The sequence below is a fragment of the Gambusia affinis genome, linkage group LG18, assembly GCF_019740435.1.
Source record: "Gambusia affinis linkage group LG18, SWU_Gaff_1.0, whole genome shotgun sequence".
Classification (NCBI taxonomy): domain Eukaryota; kingdom Metazoa; phylum Chordata; class Actinopteri; order Cyprinodontiformes; family Poeciliidae; genus Gambusia; species Gambusia affinis.
In genome coordinates this window covers 24,091,616-24,099,583 of record NC_057885.1, presented here as the reverse complement: position 1 = coordinate 24,099,583, position 7,968 = coordinate 24,091,616, and the positions used below count along the sequence as shown (strand labels likewise).

The following is a 7,968-nucleotide window of genomic DNA, read 5'->3' as shown; positions in this document are numbered from 1 at the left end:
TCCGCTGAAGTGAGAATTTGAGTCGGGACATTTTGAGCGTGTTGGGAAATTACTTTGTCTCTTTGTGGACAGAAAGTTGTTTTTCAGACCCTCAGAGAGACGAAGCTGCTTGAAACTGAAGGATTTGGGATGTTTTAAAGTCACAATTTGCAGTTTTCTGGTTTCTTTCTTCAGAGCGCCACAGAAAACTCTCAGGACTTCATTTGGTTCTGTTCCACTCGGTCACACACAGTTCAGCCTGAGAGGTCGATTTTAAAATGTTTTCCAAATAACTTGATTCAACATTTTTCCATTATGTTGCTGCATCAGTGGAAAAACTTTTCTAAAGCTGTGAAAGTCTGAGTTTATTCCAGAGTTTGGAAGGTGCAGTAATCCTAAAACCTGGTAGACACGATCTGGTTGACTTTTCTTCGTTGGTATGATGTTTCTCTAGGAGCCCTGCAGTCTTCCTCCCTGCATGCTGCAGATTTAAGTCTCAGATTCTCCAGGACCGGCAGTCGGACCCGGCTGAGCCGCTCTGGGCGTGTGGGTGGGTTCGGCAGCAGCTGGAGCCTAGCTGCATGTTTGCCTCCGTTATCTGTCCCTTTCAGTCGCTAACAGCATCAGAGCCTGATAACAGGCAGATGGACCAGAGATGGACGGAGGAAGAGCAGCTGGATGGAAAACAGGAGGTAATGGAGGGAGGGAAACCCGCCTCCGTCTCTCCTCTCCTGGGTCTCAACAGAGCAAAGAAACAACGGAAACTGCAGAAATATTCATTAAGGAAACAATCTTGGAGCGTCCTAAATGATTTCCACACTTGTTAGCTGTAGATGAAGTCGATCTGAACTACAGACGACACTCTGAGTTTAATAGTTTTCTTCATAATGAAATTGCTGCAGTTCTCTTCCTGTTTGCCTCTGGAACCAATTTCACAGCCTGTTTACCTTAATTAAAACATTAAAATATGACAAAACTAACAACAGATGAACTCATTTGAAAATATTCTGCACTTTTTGGCCTCTTGAAACAGAGAGTTGGCTTTAGATCGGTTTTATTCACACTGATCAGCACGCCCCTGCAGGGCGTGGCGGCGAGGCTGGGCGGCGTGGCGTGGCGGGGCGGCGTGGCGGAAGAGCGACCAACGTTTGGAGGCCTTGAGTCACCGACGCGGGTTCGACTCCCAGACCCGACGATATTTGCTGCATGTCTTCCCCCTTTCCTGTCAGCCTACTTTCAAATAAGGGGCACTAGAGCCCACAGAAAACCCCTGCAGGGGTAAATTAAAAAACTTTCTGCTTCTTTAGTCGGCAGATTGAGAAGATGATGAAACGTCTTCAAACTTCATCTGAAGTCAACATGTCAAACACTTCTGCTTATATTATGTTTTTAGTATTATTTCAAAGTTGTTAGCTCTGTTTAAACCTAAAAGAACCATGAAATAAATTGAACAAAAATGTAATTATCGCTCAGTTTCAAGCCCAGACTCATTTTTAATCCTCCTGCTTCTGTTTTCTCACCTCTTTCTCGGTTATATTCAGATTGACTGGGGATCCAAATTACAACTTTTGTTACATTTCCGGCTGCTGTGGTTTTCTTTCACTGCTCTGAGTCAAAAACCAAACCATTTGATCAAACTGTTCCCCTCCCCGCCTGTAGGGGCGCTGCACCAAGAAACCTCTGAACAGACAGTGAGTGCAGCTTCCTTCTTCAGGAAATGTAAACATATGTCAGATTTTAACAGGGATTTCTCCAAGCTGTTTCTCCTGTTGGCTCCAGACTCGCTTGTGTTTGTTTTGGCTATTTTTACCCAGAATGCCTTGCACTTTGATCCACTTCCTGCTTTAGGAGCGGTTTCTGGTCCGCTTGGCGTTCAGATATGCATTGGAAACAGATTTCATTTCAACAGAATCCAGACTGAGGCTTGTAGTTTGTTTTAGTTTTGGTTTCACGTTCACAGTTCACCAAACAAACCGAACATTTTACACAAACTGGAGGAGGATTATTATCCACCGTCTGGAAAAAACTAACAACAAAACCTTAGCGCAGTTTTGTGTTTATTAGCAAAAAAACAGAAAAGATATAAACTGTTATGTTAGTTGAAAAATCTTCTAGCTAAACTGTTTTTAAAGGAAAACAAACTTCTTTTCAAGAGTTATGAAATTTAAAGTAAATTTATTTTGAGAAAAACTTTGTTTCTTTTCTTCTTTCTTAAGTTTTTGTGTTTTCTTCTTTCGTCTCTTTTCTTTTCATATAAAACATTTTGTGTATTTTCTTCTTTATTTCTGAGCAGGAACTGGTCATAAGTTGAGTGACTCACAGCCATCCCAGCCTCACCTCAGCCTCCATGGTTCAGCTGTCCCAGAACCTGGTACCGGTCCAGAACACCGTCTGTTTGCTGCAGATACGTGAATGTGGGTCAGGAGGCAGCAGCACGTCTTCCTGTCCGTCTTTCCTCCACCTTCTGCTTCCTCTGAACTCCTCCTGCTGTTTGGGTTGATTGTTCCCTGCTGGACGGACCGGAGAATCCAGGATAAAACTCTGATTCTTGCTCTGAAGCCAAATAATCTGCAGCTCCGCAGGTCCAGTCCTGAAGCGACAGGACCGGACCTCCACCTGCTTTTTTAAATCGGTGATTTCTCTTCAGGCCCTCGGCGGACGCCTCAACCCGGAGCCGTTTAACTACAGAAATGTAGCAGGAAAATAATCTGGAATAACTTCAGGGATGATTTCAGGGTTGACAGTAAAACAGGCGATGTGACAAAAATTAACCTTAAAGTTTGGTTTTGATTTTAGGCCTCAGCTGCAGGTTTTATGATAAAATACATATTTTCATGATGATTTAAATGTTTTGGTTCATTATTCTGCTCAGTAATGACCCAGTTTTAGTCCAAGAGTTCTGGTGCCGTAAACTCTAAAAATCAGAACTCAGCCCACAGCATCACAGATCCTCCACCGTACTGAACAGATTCTCTCCTTTATTCACCTGCAGAGTTTTCAGCTGTAAAATTCACCAAACTGACCAAAACTCAGATTTATTCAAATATAAGAAATGTTTCTACATGTTTATGTTTAACCAGGTAGGACACGCCCGTCTCATGGTTGCTATGGAAACTTGTTTTGTCATCCTCTACCAGCCCTGAGCCTGCTGACAAGATGGACGTATTTTTAATGTAACTTTTTAATTAATCCTGCGACCTTTTCCAGATTTATGAACCAAATTCTTCTGCATTGTTTGGTAACTAAAATTAACTGGAATTAATGAATGTTTTTCAGTTAATGTGTTGAGAATCGGTGCTGTATAAATAACCTGAATTAAATTTAAATCTGAATGCCGGATGTTTCTGCAGCTTATGATTGAATTTTATTTCATTTCAACATCAAGAAACTGGAAAAAAAATTATTATTTATAAGAAGAGAGGCTGATTAAACGGTTTCAGTGTGGCAGAAACCAGAGGACTGACAGCAGGGCATTTATTTATTTTATCACCAGGTTTTGAGTGATGCTGCGTAGCGGCCCGCGGCGTTTGGCAGCTGACCGAGTCGCCAGCCTGAGAGGAAATGATGAGCTGCTGGATGGAAACACGTTTCCCTCTGTAAACGTCTGAACCTGATGGATGCATTTATACAAACCTCTGGACTCCAAATCAATGTAATTTATGATCAATGTTACGAAACCTTCAGCGGTTGCTTCGCTCTACGCTGGAGATGTTTGAATCACTGAATAGTAAACATATTTCATTATGTTAAAGATGAACTGTCCAACAGGGAAAACACGTTAATATGAACACAGAGTGGATAAATCGGCAGTAATCGCTCTCTGAGGACAGTCTGCTCTCACATGTCGCCATAACTGTCCAACAGCAGAGAATAAAATGCTAATGTGTTGCTTTTTTGAATAAGTGAAAGTCGCTGGAGAGTCTGAAATGTTGCTAAATGTGGATAAGTTGGTGAAGTGATTCCCCACCAACCAGAACTGAACCGGTTCAGGAATGAACGCTTGTTGAAGATCTGGTTAAAAAAGACTGAATGTAAATTTATTATTTGTGAAAAATCATATTGAAATGCATCATTTTTCCGTTTCTTTCCACTAGAGGGCGACTTAAGTTTTGACGTCGCTTAAAACCCAATAAAATCCGTTTGTGTTTCTGTATTACATTGAGGAAGTTGAAACTTTGATCGTTTTAGTTGCCGTGTTTTATTTTGCATCATACATAGTTTTTGTGTCATTTGGACATTTATTCAGGAAAGTTGCAAGTAGGAACTAATATGTGGGGTGTTTGGTTCCGCCGGGGCGGCTGAGAGAGACGCACCCCCTGGTGGAGCAGGAGCAGAATCGAAAGTAGCAGCAGAACCGTTTAAAACAGTTTAATAAATATTGAAAGTTGATTATAAGGAGCTGATTTCTACCTGCCTACCAGAAGATGTTTATGTTGTAAATTATTTTTATTGTTTTAATTTAAGTTGTTTTCGTTGTAGTAAGAAGGAGAGGTGGAACTGATTCTGCCACATAAACCGACTTTTAAAGCTTTGATCGAGTTTTAAAGCTGTTTTCATCGGCGCCTGCTGGAAACCAATTTCCTCTTTAAATGTCAATAAAACTGAACGAACTGAGCAGAAAATCCCAAGAAGAATCAGAAGAAGAAACTTGAGTTTAATTACCATTATTTATCATTAATTATCATGAATTAGGGAATGAAACAGCCGATCAGGTCGGTGCTGATCTTCTGTTTCTGCTCATTCTACTTTCATAAAAGTTATCTGTTTCTGACTTCACTTCTGTTATTCCTGCTTTTCTTCCCAGTTGATTATTTCACGCCTCTTCAGGTTCATCCGCCAGCGACCCGCCGTCTCGTTGCAACACGGAAGAAACCCAAGCGAATCATTTACCTCCGTTCGTTTTCTGCTCCTCAGCAGCGCCTGTTGTTGTTGTTTTGGACCACACAAACCCTGAACATCATTAAGGCCTCGCTTCAGAGACGTGCAGCTCATAAAACATTGTTAACAATCATCATTTCACTCACCATTCGTTTTCTCCAGAGCCTGAAATGCCTAATTGGAAGTTTTAGTAATATTTCCTTTTCTCTCCGCTTCAAAACCTGTTTGTGTTGCCAGCAGTAACAGGTGGGACACAGCAACACTTTGAAACCCAAACAAAAGCCGTCCAAACGCACACATGCCTGGATGGATGTACCAGCAGAAACATGCAGCTTAACAACAAGCCGCTGGCGTCGCTCCAGCCTGAAGTAATCAGGAGAAGTTGGACTGATTGCAGCTGCAGCCTGCCGATAAATCAAATTAATACATCGCTTCATATGAATATGATGATCTCCAGCGTGGGGCAAAACAGCTCAGGTGCTGCTGGCCGCGTTATTACCTGTGATATTAAGAAGCATCAAACAGTTGCTGTGTGAAAACAGGAATCCAAGGCGTCGTTGTGCAGCGGAGACGTGGCTCTTCAGCTGCTTCCTTCCTGACTGATTGCACCGACTCCCTCCGTTCACATCCACTTCTCCTTTCATTCGTCTTTAGCTCCTCTTTTCTTCTGGAACAAAACCAGAATTTATCACGTTCTCCTTCGCTGAGAAGTCATTAAATCATCCCGACCTGCTCCTGACCTGCAGACAACCCTCTCAAGATGGCGGCTCACACCCAAACGTCAGCAACGAACCATAAACTATGATTTTCAGGGTCGTCCGTTAGAAACTTCAGCAAAAATCATTTGATATGTCATTTGATTCCTGATGTTTTTGTTGAATAATGGAAGGAGAAGCCCACAGCATCACTGTTTACAGACACACTGAGAGGTATTTTAATCACAGATAGTGAATTAATAATCCAGATTAATTTTCACCAGATTTATAAATCTACTTCAGTGCTTTTGCAGGTTGTTTCCACTTGATCAGGTTATTTTTAGTTTTAACATTACATTGTAAGGAAGTAATTAGTGAGAAACATTAATAGAAAGGATGTTTGGTAGTTTTTCTGATCGAGGAATCCCTGCGGTGAATCGAGGCTCCGCTTTGATAAATCAAGTCATCTGGGGACGCTTTTCATTTCCCTTCCATGACGATAAAAAAACGACGCCTGGAAAATATAAACAAATCAAGCTGCAGCACAAAACCTCAGCACTTTATGTGCTTTTCATGTCACGTTCAAAAATAGACACAGAAGACAGAAAATACATGAAAATGTTGCATTTATATTCACATTTATTTCAGTTCAAATTGGTTCTCCTCCAAAGTCACATTTAATTCTCGTCTCTGTCAGAGTTTTTCTAGAAGGCATAAAATCAAATCAAGAAGAAGTTTAGTGACAAAAATCAGAAGAAAGGAAAACGTCAGGCTGGCTTAGACTAACGGTTTTATTTTGAGAACAAAGTCGTCGTGTCAACAGAAACCAGCCTAAAATATCCACAGAATCAGAGAGAAAGCAGAGAACACAACAACAGTTTATTTAAAAACTTTAAATAAACCAGGTTTTCCTGGCTGAATGTTTTATGTGCAGTTGGTTGTTTTGTCTCTTCAGAAATGCTGGTGTGCTGAAGACGGAGCCCTGAGGAACACCAGGAACAGGAAGCTGGATGTGCATCTGATGGAAACAGGAAGACATCAAAATACTTTATTTACTGGATTCTACGGGTTTTAAAACGCATCACTCAAAAAATGTCATTTTGGTTTAGACTTTAATCCCCAGACTTTAGGTTTTTGAAATGATACACATTTTATATCTTGTTATTTTGGGAAGTAAATCCGTTTTCACCCGGTTCTGGGATGTTCTGGCAGCATCAGGACTTGTTGTGAGCGATTACTGATACGTGTTGAGCGAACAGAATGAATGTTTTTATAAAACTTTGTTCCTCCTCCGTGTTGGATGACATTTAAACCCTTTGGGAGGAAACTGAGGGATCGCAGGTAAAGGTTGCCTGGAATGACCCGACCACATCATTTAGACCAGGGGTGTCAAAGTCAAATGGACGGAGGGCCAAATAAAAAATTTAGCTACAAGCCGAGGGCCGGACTGATCGAATGTTCATTGAGATTTTTTTAAATTACGCATTTGGTCTAGTGCAGCGGACCGGCCCAAGCCTTGGGGGGGGTGCGCGCGTTGTGAGGAGGGGGGGGGGGTGCGCGCGTTGTGAGGATCGAACGGGGGGGGAGGGTGCGCGCGTTGTGAGGAGGGGGGGGGGGGGCGCGCGTTGTGAGGATCGAACGGGGGGGGGGGGGGGGTGCATCTCGCATTTTTTCAGACGGGGTGCCGGCTTGCTGCGGGCCGGTTCTAATAATAAATCAAGATCATCCCAGGGGCCGTAGAAAATCTTCTCGCGGGCCGGATGTGGCCCGCGGGCCTTGACTCTGACATATGTGATTTAGACTTTTCCTTTTTTTAAAGAAATTTGTCCAAAACTGTCATTTTCTCAGCTAATGTCTCCATATTTTTCTGAATCTATCTGATCATTAGTCACTTCCTCCAGTCGTCTGCATTAAGTGAAAATTGTACCTGTAAACTGATGAGGACAGTTGAGAACACTAAGAGTTATTGTTCCATATTAAATGTACATTAAATCAGTGATGATGGTTTTTTCTTAAACTTTTTCCCAGTGAATCTGGGAGCGAAGCTGTAATCCATCCTGCTAACTGAGCCGCTTTCCTTCAGCTCATCTAAACATAAGCTGCTCATCTATTATGTCTCTCATTCACATCTAATCCATATTTCTGACGCTTTGCTCTCGCCGCTGCAGATAAATGAGGAACATCAGGTTCATCAGGAGGAAACGGCTGCAGCTGAAATCCCATCAGGTTTAATAGATTTTTGGGAAAACGCAGCGATGGCAGGTCTTCATCTGGAGCTTTGCTCTAGAAATGATGACCCGTTTCCATCGGCCTGCAGGCGGTTGGTGGACGTCTGGTCAGGAATCTGGACCGTTTTCCACCCACACGTCCTCCTTTAGGGAGCGCAGCTTCCTGTCGCTGTTACAGGTTCAGATCT

The 7,968-nt window shown here is 42.4% G+C and overlaps 1 long non-coding RNA gene across 1 annotated transcript; it reads right to left on the bottom strand.

The window, feature by feature from the left end:
- Nucleotides 1-4,699: 4,699 nt before the first annotated feature.
- Nucleotides 4,700-5,761, bottom strand: LOC122821096. Its single transcript, XR_006368905.1, has 3 exons — nt 5,357-5,761; nt 5,004-5,261; nt 4,700-4,929 (listed from the first exon to the last, which is right to left on the bottom strand). It is a non-coding gene; the product is annotated as an uncharacterized LOC122821096 (long non-coding RNA).
- Between the last annotated feature and the right edge of the window lie 2,207 nt (nt 5,762-7,968).